The sequence below is a fragment of the Schistocerca serialis genome, chromosome 7, assembly GCF_023864345.2.
Source record: "Schistocerca serialis cubense isolate TAMUIC-IGC-003099 chromosome 7, iqSchSeri2.2, whole genome shotgun sequence".
NCBI classification, from domain to species: Eukaryota; Metazoa; Arthropoda; class Insecta; order Orthoptera; family Acrididae; genus Schistocerca; species Schistocerca serialis.
In genome coordinates this window covers 124,461,410-124,478,573 of record NC_064644.1, presented here as the reverse complement: position 1 = coordinate 124,478,573, position 17,164 = coordinate 124,461,410, and the positions used below count along the sequence as shown (strand labels likewise).

The 17,164-nt window shown below is 40.3% G+C and overlaps 1 protein-coding gene across 1 annotated transcript in view; it reads left to right on the top strand.

The window, feature by feature from the left end:
* Window positions 1-1,424: 1,424 nt before the first annotated feature.
* LOC126412782 (post-GPI attachment to proteins factor 2-like) overlaps window positions 1,425-17,164 on the top strand; it is a 143,445-nt gene continuing 127,705 nt past the window's right edge. The window contains exon 1 of the mRNA XM_050082552.1: window positions 1,425-1,576. The gene's annotated coding sequence lies outside the window, so the exon portion shown is untranslated. The remainder of the gene's footprint in view (window positions 1,577-17,164) is intronic.

The window sequence follows — 17,164 nt, the reverse complement described above, 5'->3', positions numbered from 1 at the left end:
CTCTCATATCCCTCGTGTCAATGATCCACCTGATTTACTCATTCATTTCAAGCGACTTCAATTCCTAATCCAGATTTCCTTTGGAACACCAATAAACAATGCCTAAAGTCAGAGAGAGGGGGAAGAGGAAGTGTACTCAGAGGGGGAGGAAATGAACAGAAAGAAGAGGAAGGAAGAAGTGGTTGGAGAGAGGGTAGGGAGGAGATGAACTGATACAAGGGAAAGGGGGTGAAAGACAAAGAGAGGGAGGAAGAGGTTTTTGGACAGGGAATGGGGTGAGGATAAGGAGATTGACGAAGAGGGGATGGAGGAGAAGATGGTTAGAGAGCTGGAGATTACGACATACGTCCGATTCCCACACATATTAACAACGGCAGAGCATCGCCGGGTTCTTTAGTCTATAATAAAGTACTGTCTGAAAAAAGCTGCACAAATATTAATCAAATTTTGATAAGATTTCGCAGTGGTGTAAAGATTGGCAAACTGCTTCAAATGTTCTGAAATCTAAAACTGCGCACTTCACAAAATATAACAAAAGTAGTATTTCGTGACTACTGTATCAACGGGTCACAACTGGAATCGTTCAACTCAGAAAAATACTTGGGTGTAGCGCTTTGTAGAGATATGAAATGGAAAGCTCACATTGGCTCGGTCGTAGGTAATGCAGGCGGATGACTTAGATTTATCGGTAGAATATTAGGGCAATGCGGTAATCCTACAATGAAGATTGCATACAAATTACATGTGCGATCCATCTAAAATATTGCCTATGTGTGTGGAACCTGACCAAACAGCACTAACAGGAGATACGGATAGAAAGAAGGACAATACGAATGGTTTTAGGTACGTTTGAGCCATGGGAGAGTGTCAGAGTTATGCTGAAGAAACTGAACTATTAGACATTTGAAGATAGACGTAAGCTAACCAGATAAAGCCTACATATAAAGTGAACCAGCTGCATATAATGACATTATAAATATGTGTTTCGCCCCCATATTAATCGTATGGACAAGAACAAATTACCTGCACCGCGCAGAGAAGCACTCTTCATACGTGCTTATATGTGTTTCGCCCCCATATTAATCGTATGGACAAGAACAGATACCTGCACCGCACACAGAAGCACTCTTCATACGTGAATGGAGCGGGAAAACGCCCTAATAGCTGACAAAATGAAAAATATCCCTTGCCATGCCATTCATAGGGATTTGCAATGAATAGATGTAGAGTGTAGAGTTGGCACGGCAGTGAGCCAGTAGGGTGTCTCCATTGGCCAGTTAACTGGCCGGTGGGGTACTGGGGCGATGCATGTGCAAGTTTTCGTTGCCTGTGGAAACAGTGCCTAATGCAGTTATTGCAAAGTGAAGCGCATTCAAAGATACATTTGTGTTGCATGTGTTTTCCAATCTATGGAATGATGTAAACGTGCGAAAATCTATAATCACAAACGCAAATAGAAGTGTTTCCATGTCGTTTGAATAAATGTGATGTACATCATGAGATAATTGGCTATAATGTGGTTAATATTCTCTGAGAGATTCACTTTACCATTTGATTAGGCACAGTGAATACTTGGGTAATAAAGTTTTGCATGCGAGTGTTTTCCCGCATCTGCAGTATGGATGTAGTAAACCGGCAATTTTGAATATCTGCTTATCGATTTTGTCAGTACTTCACGAATTCACTGCACGAGCGTTTACGGAAGTTGTTGTGTGAACGGAAAGCACCGTGCGTGTCCGGACGGACAGTTTCTGTGTATATACTGCATGTAGACGCATGACTTGTTATTTAGAATAGTTTTATTAGATGCATGAGCAGTAGGAGTTCAATATGTTTTATTAAACATCCTGACTTATCTTTATGGGAAATAACTTGTTTGCAATAATTTTATATTATTTGCAGTGATAGCTGCTCTACGTGTGAAAGTGACCGTGTAGTAGTAGTTTACGAATAATTGATGACAGCGTGAAATTTTATGTGCTAAGTGTTTCTTATGGAGGCGTTAGGCAATATTTTTGTCATAAATTGAATCCTGAAAGAATAAGTTCTTAAAATGAAACTACTGCTGTTAGTTTTATTACATTATCGACTCGCTACTTTCAGCAGATAGGCCTGATAGCGAAAAGGCTACCCTCAACAAGCAAGCTATCTATTGCCCAACTTTCATCAGTACAAGGATCTTAATTACCTACGTAAAAATCATTTCCAGTCAGTTTCGCAGTGTTAAGATGGTATCTGTCAAACAGGTAAACATTTAGAATTAACTCACGTAAGGAGTGGCGTTCTCAGATTGCAGGACTTATCTTCAGAAACGTATAACTCCTGCTCTCGCATTCCTCATGTTAACTGAGCAAGGTGCTTCAACAAATAAGTTACACGACTCTTGACTCCTGGGGAGCAGTGTTCAAATACCTGTCTTGTTAACAAGAACTTTCCCATATTTTCACAAATTGATGGGTATTAATGTTTAGATAATTCCTTTGGCATGAACAAGGCCCATTTCCTTCCCCGCCCTTCAAAATCCGAGCTTGTATATCGTTTTTAATGAGCTCACTGGCAGTGGGACATAAACACCCTGATCTTCATTATTTTTGATCGAACTGTAGAAGTAGTGTGGTGCATTTCTTTCATAAGCGAAGTGTAGCAGCCGAGCGCATTGGAAAGAAATTATTTTTTGTTTTTTATTGAGAAAGTGTAAATCACTGTCCAGTTGGAACTGACTTTTATTGGTAAACAAAAAATGAAAGTTTTTGAGAGTATATACTAGAATTCAAAGCTATTTACAAAGACCTCTATAGTTTGTGGTAGTACCTACTTCATAATTTGTAATGCGTTTTTCTTTTGCTGAGTGAATAATATATTTTCTTAATCTCTAGTGTGTCAAAAGAGAATTCCATATGACAGAAGCTGAGGGGAAGTATGCAAATAAGCTATCACTCAAGCCTAATCATCAGTATAAAGAGAAGTACATCTACATATAGACTCCGTAAGCCATCTTATGGTGTCTCGCAAAGGGTACTGTGTGTAACACTGTCATTTACTGCTTCTCTGTTCCAGTCGCTTATTATGGAAAGGAAGTAGGGCGTGTGGTAAGCTTCTGTGAGTTCAAATTGTCAAAATGAGATTTTTGGTTTGGGCAAGTAGAATTTCTGACTATAGGCTAAAATAATAACCTCTGTGGTTGTGCTGGGAGCTCTTCCCAATGATGTAACACCAAATGAAGTGTTATAATGCCCTTATCAGCTTGTTTTCTAAATTCAAAATAGTTGGTGTATTTTTACAAATCAATTGAGTGTTCACTGCTGTGAATCTCTTCTGCTTTACACAAGCAACTATATACAGGGGATAGTGTAAACTCCCTGTTTATTTCAGTATCATTTATCATTTCTTTGATTGAAAGTTTGAAAAATAGCATGGAACACAAGTTACTAATAAAATGGATGAATATAGAAGGAAACTAAACATTGTACAAATTGATAATTCTCAGCCAGCATTTGCACATTATGATGGAGGGCATTTCATCAGTACTTTGTAATATTATTGGTACATTGTTGCTAAATAAGTTTTATAGCTCACGATAAAGCATCAACTCTTACATTGGCGATTTCAACGTGTGGGAGTCGTATTATATTATGTTATGTTCGGAGTGCTTGGCAATGGTCTCAGTAATTAACACATGGTTGTAGCATATTACTTCTATTCCAGCACATACAGAGGATCGACAGTGTGCACTGGTGTGGTAGTACAATTTCTTTGTGCCGAAAACCTGCGTGTGCTTCTGTGCCATGACATTGGTGATGTCAGTGGAAGCTATTCAGAATCTTAACATTTTTGTCCAGCAATATATGAAAACATTGTTGGTTCAGAGATGAAAGAAAGGATTGCTACCTGTGACCAGATGAAAAGAGCAATTATTTAATCTCCGTTAAACAGGGCCAGTTTGAGGCCCAAGCGACGTAAGCTACTACCCAACTGAAAGATTTATGTGCAGGACATACTACAGTTAGCTGCAGCTGATTGAGTTGCCATGGAAAGAGGGGTGTCCAGGTGCAAGATTTCTATATAGTGCATATAACAGTTAGTAGCAAAAACTGACAGATGAAAGTGTAAGAGGGGAAAAGAGGGGAGGGGCGCAAGCTCCAAATGATAAGTGGCTTGTGAGGAAAAATGTTCTCAAAGAGGTCCTGGTTATAAACTATTATACACATCAGATTATTGGAATATTGTAGTTGGTGACATCAGCACTTCCTGTATGCCCAATAATTGGTTTCTCAACATCACAAATCTTACACTTCTGACTACTACAAATATTGCGAGGTTTTTCTACATTTAAATTTCTTTAACATTTCGCGGCCCTGTCAGCAACTGTGTAAATTTTAATTTTAATAATTAGCAGCCTCAGTTTGAGTTCCAGTACAGCACTCGTGGCTGCCGCATCGCGGTCGCGAAGTGTGGCCGTGGCAGTTCCAGATTAGTCTTGGGCCTATAGTCTGACGATAATTTATGGATTTGTAGTTTTAGCTTGACGATGTCCACTATGGAGAGACGGTAGTTACTGTTATTCTGAAGAAGGTTAGGTTATCCCAACTGAAACCTAGGTAAACGGTGCAATTGAGGCTGTTAATTATTTTATTAAAATTAATGTTTCTACATTGGCAGATGGAGATACTTTCCCATACAAGTAGTTTACAAGACATTAATGGTAATTGCAAGACATTAGTAGTAATTCTTAGAATCCAAGCAAATATAATTACCATTGATGTCTTGTAAACTACAGCATCTCGAAGGAATCATCTCAAAAATGGTGATGTTACTCGCCATTATATTACTGTAACAGATGATTTCAACAATAAATTAATTCGTACTACCTGTTACTTTGACATTAATTAAAATTAAACCTTTTACTGAAAGCATCTTACACTTACAACTGAAGTAAGAAAACAATAGTGTAGTGTGACGAGTAACAGTGCACATAAATGCAATTAAGTAAAGTACTCCAAACACGCTAATATAGATGCCAGTACGAGACCCAGTGAAGCACAATGTACTTGCTTTATTATCAGAGTGTAAGTATTTGTTAATCAGAGCAATCTGCAGTGACAACTCTCATTGCATCACTGTAATGAAAGTAAAACGTCAAACCCTGAAAAAGGAATTAGGCACTGCTTTCATTGTGTTCACTCCCCTGCCTTGCATGTTAACAAACTATACTTTATATCTAGATGTGGACAGCTATTAGCTTCATAACAGCTTTTATTTTTCAATGATGACAGAGTTTGTGTTGCGCTGCGTACAAGTTGTTACCCTTGAAATGTCGGATCTGATCATGAACTTTCATGTAATACACTGCTACCATTAAAACAGCAACCCTGAGAAAATGACATGCAACAGATCTCAAATTGACATGAAGTGTACTACACACAAGTATATTATATCAAAATTATTAGTATTTCAGTGCAAATTCATGTAATAGGTATGGATAACAGCAACATTTTGCATACTGAAACTGGTTATACTTCGATCACTCACACACCAAAAGTCTTACAGTTGTTGCTGGCTCTCAGCTTGATGTTTAGTATATACTGTTTGGTGGTAAAGTTCCATCAGTATACACTAAATGGCACCATGTGTTGCCAATTTTCTTATCCAACTGTTGACAAACAAGATTCGGCTTACAATTATATATGTTAAAATCAGGTGGTGCAAGATCCACCAATATCATTTAACTGCAAAACGACTGGTGTTGTCAACTATATAATATATGTTACTCCAGCAATTCTCAAAACGTAGGTCATGTGCATGGTTTCTCTGTTTTGGGGTTATTTTGACCACTGGTCATTGTTACCCAAGGATTGTGGATATGTAGTTTATTAACCCTTTAAGTGCTCTGGACGTGTTAATGTGCGCGCCATTGTACCTGTCCCTGTGTGCTCTGAATGTCAGAGTACCGGGTAGAAGGACTGGTGGTTCACGTAAACACGTTCAGAGCACACGGAGAGCTACAAAGGTGCACGCGTTAACATGTCAAGAGCAGTTAAAGGGTTAAACAGTGTTGATGTCAGTGACAGTGTGGACCTAAGGATTACATACAGTAACCATCAGTATACAGATGAAGGCTCATTTGTACCTACAGCTAAGAAAAACAAATGTCAATCATATGTTGCACAAATTACAAGCTGTTGTGGTATGACATATAATGACAAATATCTCCAGAACCAAGGAAAGAAGTTAGTGTGACCACAAGTGCCAGATATTGCCTCAGTAAGTGAAGAACAGATAGCCTTAATTCTAACTGCAATGGATAGCTTGAAACTAGGATTTAGGTCTGAGAGGGGTGAAATTGAAGGTATTATGCTGAGCGAAATTTGTAGCTGTGTGTATGGTCCTCCATCATAGTACCTCATTATATTTATGATTTTGATGATGGATCACATTGTTTGATTTATGTTCTGTAAGAGGTTTTTTATGAGGCTGAATAAAGCACTTAAGAAAACTTTAGATCAATGTATTTATTTAATGGTAGTTGAAGTTTCATTGTGTTTTTAAAATACTGATCACAAATTTTTTGAATGATAGCTGACAGCTGTGGTGGAAGTACTGGCCCGTAAGTGTATCCTCAAGTCTGTGCTAATTTTGACCACCTGTTTTTTACCCACATGTCTTCCTCTACATTTTAGAAAATTTGTTCTATTCCTTAGAATGTAACTCTTTCATACAAGACCTTACGTTCACTAACGTACATATCACAGAAGTTATAAAGTAGTCATGATAATCACATTTAAATCTTAAAATTGGTTCAAGTATTCCCAGTTCATGGCATAAAGAAATATGCAGCAGGTTTCTCTTTCAGAAATATCGAAGTCAAAATTCTACAGTGTCCGTATAGCAGTCTGTTGAGAATGCAGTTTATCATTCCATGGTGGTGGTGCTTTCTTTGGTTAGGATACCACAGGTGTCATGCGGATATGGAAAACGTAGGTTCAGGAGGGCCATTCTGGATGCTGGTAATCCAAAGTGATTAATGCCAAGAGCACGGACATTGTTAGCTCTCCTGTGCAAAGTAATACAGTTACCTGATGGACCTTGAAAGAGAAGTGGACATTTGTATGTGGCAAAACTAGTATATACAGGGACAGTACAATGACGTCTGGAGCATGATGGACTGTTCCTTTTGTGCAGCACCAGTGGTGCACCCAACAAGGAGATGGCACTGAGTATTACCACATCATCTTTTCTGGTGGGTGTCGGTACTGTGTACAGTATCATGATAGACATATCCAATACATGGAGGTTCCAAGGAGAACAAGTATCATAATGATATAGGTTCAACACCTGGTGTGATGGTATAGTGTATCATTCAGTAAGCACCTCACTCTGGTTAGCATAGCCAGTCATTTGAACAAGATGCTTAACATTTCTAATGTGTTATCACCAGTGGTTGTGCCCTGTCTTCAGGGTCTCTCTGCTGTCATCTTTCAATAAAATAATGGGAGGCTACATATTCCTCATGCTATCCTGGCGTTCCTTGATATAGATGGTATTCAACTGTTGCCCTGGCCAGCACAGTCTCCAGATCTTTTACTCGCTGAAGTCATGAGATGCTGAAAAGAATGGCACACCAGTGCCAGCCACCATAAGTGATGAATTCTGTTATAGAATTTAAGCAGTGTGGAATGATGTGTGTGTGTCCATCACCTAAGCTCTGTTAGACTCAATATCCAGCCTGGTTGGAGTTACTGTTGCTGCTATAAGTCTCAGCTGTGTGTACTGTCTTTTTGCGTCCTGTGTATGCAAAATTAGGTATAAATTTAATTATTTATTCTTAGAGCCATACTGTATACAAACAATAACTATAAAAATTTTGTCACTTGTTATCCTTCCAGGTGTTGCAGTTTTGATGGTCAACAATACAGTAATTGATGAAAAGGAAACCAAACTGTATAGAGACAAATAAAATATCTAACTAGTATCAAATCAATATAACTCTTAATTACAAATGCGTCCCCTAACTAGTACCATATTAATATAAATATTAATTATGAATATATTTCCTTCATCATTGCTCTCATCCTCACAATAGGTGGGTCTGTGAAAAAATAGAAATATGACGACAAAAAGGACATATTACACTAATTGTCCAATATTAAGTCATGGAGACAGAGTTCATTCAGCAAACCCTTCACAATAAACTGGCCGTTGGATCAAGATGGCCCAGTGCCCTCATTTTTGTCTTCCTTTGCCCTCATGAGAAGTTAGTTCTCATAACAGGTGAGTGTAAGTAACCTGCCCCCTCTTGTCTAACCTTCCCCAACTCGTTGGCCCTCCCTCCCTGAGGGAGCTACTATCAATTCTGAAAGCTAGGATATAGTGTTTTCTGCTTGTATATGTAAGTAGCAAAAGTTCTGGAATTTTTCCTCCTGGTGGTAAGAAATGCCCTTGTTAGGGATTTTTTCCCAGTTTAGCACGAAAAAAATGCTATCACAATAAATAAAACAGAAAGCACATTTAAATTTAAACAAACTCAATTAATGAAAAAATCATAACAAATGTCAGCTGTAAATGTAATAAAAATCTACAAGTTTGCTAGTGAAGATGAAATGTGGGAAGAATCGTAGAAAATAACATAGACATTTAAACAAGTCAGATGATACATAAAAACAGGAAGCTCTAAAAAAGCAGAAATGCGTATAGGTCCACTCTTCTGCTTAAGAGTGGAAGCAAGATGGTCATTAACAGCCGCAGAAGAATAATGTTGTTGGCAATTATATATAGAATTGTTTCTGAACTCCTGTTTCATAATTTTAAAGGCCAATACATGACATGATGAAAAAAGATTCTAGAAAGGCTATTTGTGCATGGAACAGAATCAAAGTGCTAATTTACATGTTGACTGCCACATAAATAGTGATGAAAGATGGGAGTATCATCACATGAGGCCCTGCCGTGGCAGCCAGCAGGCACGTGGCATCTGCAAGGTTCTCAAAACGAATAATTTTGAGGGTTAATGCTGGTCCTTCAGATTTGCCTGAAAATTTAAGAACAGCAATAAAACAAGCCACAGTTTAAAGAGGGTTGTACAAAACTAGCTTCCAGACATATTTCACAAAAATTAGTCCAAGTTTACAACAAAAGATTGAAGATTAATTTAGTGTGTGAGTAAATTTAAATATCTTTGTGAAGGCGTGTTATGGAGAGGACATTAAACTTTGAGTTGAAGGCAACAAGTTTACCAAAGAGATCTAAAATAAGAGATACCTACCTCCCTACCCAAGCTGCTAAACTTCATTATAATTTAAATATAATAATCGTATTTTTGGGTTCCCAGCTGTTTATTTTCAGTTAGTAATTAAACAGTATGGTCGAGCTTTATTAAGTGCGTTAACTGAATGAAATAATACAGTACTGAGTATTTAAAGTGAGGTTTTCAAAGCACACCTGATCTAGAGATACATCAGACTCCCTTGACATATAAAATAGTCAAAGTCCCCTCATACTATTAGTAACTGGAGTTACAGGAACAACATGCACTGCTACTGATAAGATTTTGATGAACAAATTGAGATAGCAAAGTCATAGTGTGTACCACATAGTTGTTACCTCTTGGCTCATGATCTTCAAGTGCTGACTAACATCATGGTGCACCCCATAAATAATAAGTACTGAAAAATCACAAAGGTAATAAATGGAAAAAGGAATTGGGGCATTCAAGAAGTATTTGTGAAATACACTCTGGATAGACTATATATAGCTGGAGTCACTAATTGATTATTAAATCTGTAGAACTACCAAATCACAGGGATGTTGATTGCTACATTTTACACACAGTTTCAGATAGTCCAAGACATTTTTCATATGATTAAGATCAGACTTATTAACAGACGAGTCAATGTGTGACAGGGTGCATGAGTGTTCATTCAACCAGAAATGTATGTGTGTGGCCCCGTGCACATGTCTATTGCCATTTGGGAATACGGTAATGTTCACAGTATGCAAGAAAGTGCAGAAGTGAGGGCAACACTTGGTTACCAAGAAAGTTGAAATTAACATCATGGTTCACGGTCTCCTGAATGAGTAGACCCAAGGAATGGTATGGCTCTTGGTGCCCTCAGCACCTTACATCATTTGAAAAGAAGCTACATAGTGACTCACAGCACGACACTACATGCATTCAGTCGGTTACTATCCAGTACCAGTGTTGTTTGGCCAAATAAAGATGTGCAGCCTTGTGCATCACTGTGAGAAATGGCCTCTCACAAGGTACCCAACTACAAATGTCCTTTGCATTCAGTTCCCGAAGCAATTTCTGCTCAGTGTGGTCCTTTGTGAACATTTGCTGTCGTCAGCCTCCCCTCACCAGTGTTGACATGCCCACCATGTCCGATTCCAGAATTAACAGACACAGCATGTGCAGCCCACTTCCTGCTTTACGACTGTCCACTTGAGGAGCCAGCAGCACAGAGGGAACAGACTCTTGTATAGGATGATGCCGGCCTCCAGTGCTGGAACTCGCCCCTGTGAGTGGCTGCATATGGCACCTGGGTGCACTCGGGGACACAGTAAAGTGAGTAAAATGGTTCAAATGGCTCTGAGCACTATGGGACTTAACATCTGAGGTCATCAGTCCCCTAGAACTTTGAACTACTTAAACCTAAGGACATCACACACATCCATGCCTGAGGCAGGATTCGAACCTGCGACCGTAGTGGTCTTGCGGTTCCAGACTGAAGCGCCTAGAACCGCTCAGCCACACCGGCCAGCAAAGTGAATAGCTGCACTGCCAGAGTCCTGAGCTGCTGCAGGTGTCTGGCAACAGCTAAGTGATACTGAGGGAGGCCCTCTAGTCATGAGCACTAAGCCCAAGAAGGCAGACTTAGTACTGAGAGCTGGTCTAGCAGTGGCCAGTACTTGTAGCACGTGCGTGCTGTTCCACGTCGACCGGGCACCCAGCATAGCCCTCATGTCATGTTGGGTACTGCTGGACTGATCCTCTCCTGCTAAAATGGGAGGGTATTTATACTCAACTTTAACCCACTTGTGCCGAGGTTCTGTTTTCCATCACATACTGAAAACATGACAGTGGGCAATGTGTGTGGTAAGAGGTCGCTGTTGCAGAGCTGGCTTGTAGTTTAGCAGACTCACCAGTATTGTAGATGTTCATCTGCCCTTGATACACCTAGAGTGGGGCCTGTAGCAGTTGCAGTGATGTTATGACTTCTTTGGCACCCGTGGCAGTCTTGCATCCACTTTGGTGGTGCTACCATTTTTCGTGTCAGCTACCAAAATTGTTTACCTGCCCCTTCAGAAGGCCCAGCTCCTGGGTCTCAGTCCCAGACCTGTCTGTAACAGACCTGAACAAATATGGACAATTGTACAATATTTACAGTTTCCTTTCTTAATGCCTGTAACCTCATCTTCAGTGGCTGCTACCTTATTCTACAGGTTTTCAGCCCTGTGATTCCTTCTCTTACACTAGTATGTCTCACTATTACACAGTTCTTATTAAATATGTCAACACACTTACAACTACTGTCATCACTTTATGTTAAGATGTGCCACCACAGCATTGTGCTCCTTGCATCATTTATGTCCCTCAAGAGTTGCTTGCCTTATTCAGTAGTTTTTACAACATTTTAAGTACTAGATAATATAGCTTTTAACACTACTTGCATGTACTCATACACATTTCCTTACTTCACACTTCCGTTTTCAGTGCTTCGTGCAGTATCAGCGATCCAGACTGGGATGTGTGCCAGTGGTTTACTTGCGCGGGCAACTCTGTCTCAAGTAGATGAAGGCGGCACAGAACAGAGTCAGAGTTAGCGTTGTGCCTGATACGGTGACACTCAAAGTCAAGACCATACTGTGTTGCTTTTCCTGGGACTGCTGGACATCTATTCCACCAAAATACAGCCTTCTTAATTATCCATAAGTTGGTTTAGGGAGAGGGTTACTCTGGCTTCAAAGAGTTGTGAAGAATAGTCAAATTCTGCTCTGGAAGTACCTCTGTGAATTTCTCTGGCCAGTACAGCTGTAGCTGTGTCATGTTCATCTTTGTAACCCATGAAACAGTGCCTGACAGGTGAAATGTCAATCTGGTTATGTCGCAAACCATTGTATTTATCAGCAACCCACTGCTGTGCAGTTCCAGTGTCTTTGCCGTTGTGAGCCTACACTGCTTACAACAATTTGCTACCACCACTGTGGAATTATACGTGGAGTAAATCCAATGTAGCCCTGCTTGCTGAAAATGGGCTGCAGCTCCAAACTGTCTTGTGAAAAATGTTGCCTGTCTATTTTGTCTGGGTGCAAATGAATTTTGCATGTGTCCATGCCAGTATGGTTGGCTCTGGTCAGGCAGATTGAAATCATTTCCCTCTGACAGTGCTGGAATGCCTCTGCTGTTATCACTGTGTGTCAACCGCCATCCTGTGATGTTGGCAAGGTTTCTCCCATTTTACCTGCACAAACATTAGGAAAGTTCCCCATCTTAATGGGTAAGAGTGGATGGTGAGAACTATATCTTTTTGTCTGGTAAAGAGCTTTCCACTCTCTAAGAGCTGGTCCTGGAGCACTCCAGTCCCACCTTTGGTGAAAAGATGCAGCACTGCTATGACTAGATCTCCTTCATCGCCATCCTTGGCACTCACCAAGCTCCTCCTCCCCCTTTTGAGAGGTCTGCAGTTATTTGGAAAATATCTTATACAGCTTATCTTTCCCTTCTGTGCATGCAGTTGGACAAAGAGAACAGTCTGTTGAACTAACACAACTCACAGTCAAATAACATAACTATTCATTTACTTTTGAAATGCACTTATCTTTATAGCTCTCCACAGCAGTACTGATGGGAATATATGTGGAATTATTTCTACTAATATAACACTTGATTTCCAATGTAATATAAGAAGCAAGTGAAGTATAGATTTAAAAGAGTTACCTGTCAATATCTTCAAAGCTAAGTTGTACAGAATACTAGTAAATAATCCTTTCTACACAGTAGATGAATTTTTTGAAACTGGAAATACTGTCTTTCAACACTGTATCTAGTGGATGGCCTTATGTAATCCAAACTAAATTGTATTTAGTAATTAATGTTAAAAATGTAAGTTATCTTGACGTTGTCTATTGCTTTATGAGCTGAATGACAATAAAATTTGATTGATAGCTGAAAAAACTGAGCTGTGTTATGTGGCAAGTATGTTAATCTCGCACTCTAACTGTTGTAAGTGCAGTTACAAACACTGTCCACTAGATACAACTAAACACTACAAATATACATGTCGGACATAATCTTCACAGAGTGCTGACATGACGTCCCTGTCCACTCCAAGTAGACATACTACTGCAACCGGAACTCAAAACGGAACTGCCATGTTTGTCTTCCACAGCTGTATTTCATAAGTACTTCACGGTGGCAGTGCCTCGCAACTCCCAAGAGCCGTGGCTTAAGCCTTGTCAGGATTGGTGCTGTCGGTGGTGCTGTATGGACATGCAGCAACTTTGCAGTGGTCGATTACTTGTGTGACAGTATCGATGATCGACAACACCCACACAGCTAATATACACAAATCCTATACACAACTACAAAATTGTGGCACGCAAACTTATCCAGTAAATGTTTCCATAAATTCCTGCTGCTTTTTGACACACCCCTCTTCCTTACTTTAATTCTACCTAGCTCATATTCTTAACACAACACAATACAAAATAATCACTATTACCCCTCATTTCCTCGACCTCAGACCATATGGTATGTCTCGTACCATTTATCAGTCTAACCATGTCAAATGGTGACATTATCTTCCTTCTATAAACTGACTGACCAGGCAGTAACCCAGTCTGTTATAGACCATTGAATAGTAAGCTGACATGATGAATGACAAATACATACCCCAGTCATTGTGGTGAAAGTTTACGTAGTAACTCAGCATCCTACCAAAAGTAGGATAAACATATTCCAGTCTATCGTTAGCTTGTGGGAGCAGTGGAGTTGTTTTTAATTTCTGAACCCGTAGTTAGCTTGTGGGAGCAGTGGAGTTGTTTTTAATTTCTGAACCCGTAGCAAATGATACAACTGTTTCATTAAGTCCAAGTTGACAGTTTTCTGTTGATCACTGATTTATGTCTCAGTATGCCAGACTTGAGCAACCAGCTGTTAACCAAGGCTTGTGCAACCATTATTGCTTGCAGATTGAGGATGACAATCATTTCCATGGATTGTGAGACATGGTCAATAATTGTTAAAACAAAAAGGTTTCCCACTGTAGTCTGATTAAATGGACTGAAAACATCCATCCCAATCATTTTGAATGCTTTTCTTGCTTTTAGTAACCTCTGTCACGGCATCTGTTAATGTCTCATGGCCACTCACTGTTCACAATGTACACAATTTTTCATGTATTGATCCACATCGTCCTTCCACCAGTACCATTCTGATACCTGCCGGCTCATGGCCGTCTGATCTCCATGCCCAAATAGCTCGTGCTCATGTATTTCTCATAACATTTCTTCCCTGAGATTTGCTAGTACTACCATACACAGCCCCAAACTAGTTAGCTTGGATAACAGGCTGTTATATATGTGCTGAACTGCAGCCGAGTCACTGCTTGTAGACAGCATCAGCGGTTTGTACCTCTTGCCTCCAGCAAGTCCTCTGCCCACAGCACATGTATTCCAGCTACATCTCTGTTCAGGTCATCCACTGTTCTGTCTTCTTGCCTGCCTTACACACAGCTTCATAGTCAAATTCTCTCAACGTTATCACCCATTTGTTGAGCCTGCTACAAGAGTCCTTCAACTCCAACAACCATTTTAGAGCTACATGCTAGCTCACTACCTTTAATTTTTTCCCATTTAAATAACACTGAAAATATGTAACTCCATAGATTAACTGAGCATTTCCTTTTACATTGTGGAATAGTCTTTTCTGCTTTATTTAGTTGTCACAAAGTTAACCCACCAAATGCTCCTCACCATTCATTACTCTACTCAGTCAATATGCTAATGGCTGATTAGAAGCGTCACTTGACATTGCCAATTCCATTTGATAGTCTCAAAAGTCAACACTGGGCTCAGTGTCAACACATTTCTCAATCCCTCAAAGGCTGCTTAGCATTCCTCGAATTTTGCATCTTTCTTCAATAGCTGCATGAATGGTCTAGCCACATCTGTGAACCCCTTCACAAATTTCCTGTAAAAATTTGTCAGACGTAAAAATTATTATAGCCCCTTACTAGTCTCAGGAACCGGAAAATCTTTCACTGCTCGAGTCAACTTTGGGTCTGTCCTTACCAATTCTGTTCTTAATATATGTCCCAAGCATCCTACTTCTCTTAAGACAAAAGAGCAGTTCTTCGTGTGCAGCGTAAGATGTGCAGCCCATAACTTTTTGAAAATTTCTCTCAGCCACTGTATATGTTCTTTCGTATCCCTTATGAATACATTTATGTCACAGAGGTATAATAACACTGCCAAGGTTACAACTGTCGTAGTACCCTATTCAAAAGCTGCTGGCATCCTGTGGTATTGATAGTGACCCCAGGGAGCCAAGAACACAATTTTTGGTCAGACCTCCAGAACCACTTTTAACTGATGGTGCCCACTCCTTAAACTCCTTGGTTGAGAAGACTGGCACTGTCCTAAGTTATCAATGGTCTCCGTAATATTAGGTATGGAATATACATATGTCACCATTTTACTGTTGAGATATCAGTAATCACAGGAGAAATCTCAACTACTTTGGCATGACAACAACAGCTGCACTTATGGACGAATACTCCATTCTATTATTCTATTGGCTAGCTCTTGATAAATGATGTCTTCCATAATTTGTTGTAAATGTTGAAGTAAGTGATGTGGTTTATGATATACCGGTGCCTCATTCACCGTTGGGATTCGGTATTGAGTTTAGGATGTTATAGGTACGGGCCCACTAGATAAAAATGGAAATGCCGTGTGGCTAGGGCCTCCCGTCGGGTAGACCGTTCGCCTGGTGCAGGTCTTTCGATTTGACGCCACTTCGGCGACCTGCGCGTCGATGGGGATGAAATGATGATGATTAGGACAACACAACACCCAGTCCGTGAGCGGAGAAAATTTCCGACCCAGCCGGGAATCGAACCCGGGCGTTTAAGATTGACAGTCTGTCACGCTGACCACTCAGCTACCGGGGCGGACGGGCCCACTAGAGAAAATAGATCTTCAGACTCCACCAGCAACTTTCTCATTTCCACTCCTTCTGGTGCTTCCAGATGCTCTACCTTCTTGTGCAATGCAGTTCTAGCAGCAGTCTGCACCTGATCACCATTTCCACTTGCCGTGAGACAATCATCCTCCTCTAAAATGTCCAAGTTCACTACTAACAGTTCGTTTGTCAGCTCACCTTCACTGCCTTTATCTAGATTCATGGGCACCACCTTCCCACTATCTCTCCCTTGTACAGGTATAATACTTGCTCTTACAAAACAATATGATGGATCCAACACGTTGTTGTCTTGTAGTGGCCCTGTTACATGCAGCATATCAACAAATAAGTCAGGTTCTACACCCACCCAACATGACTTCTCAGTGCCCTGTGGCACAATATCATTTGAACCAAGCCTTAGTGTTTTTGTATGCAGTTTAATTGATATGTCCACTAAGTCCACAGTACTTCATTGGTGACAGTTTCCACCAGCTGGAATGTCGCCTCTAGGTTCCACCATATGTCGCTGAAAGTCAATTTTGGCATGCTGTTTTAACAGAAAGTCTAAGACCAGGATCATACAGTAACACTCACTCACGTGGGGCACCATTTCCACAAACTTTACAAAACTGAACTTCCCCCACCTGGAATTTCAGTACTTCTGACCCTAATGACTTCATGTCGTTATCCCATACCCATGCAGCCCACAGCCTGGTGGACTGAGTCACTCCCAGCCTATAAGGCACCAATTGGCCAATGACACATGCAACACCATGTCCAACTTACGTTTCTGCCCTTCGCAATTTCCACTACTCCACATTCCACTTCCATACACTTATGTAGCATCAAAACTTAATGGGAACACTGTTTGGTGGACATGGGGTTCCCTTTTGTATTTAACACTTCTGCATTTAGCCCTTGCCTCAACCTACCACTGAATCTATCATCCCATTGCTGGTATCTTCCCGTACTGTTCCTACCCCA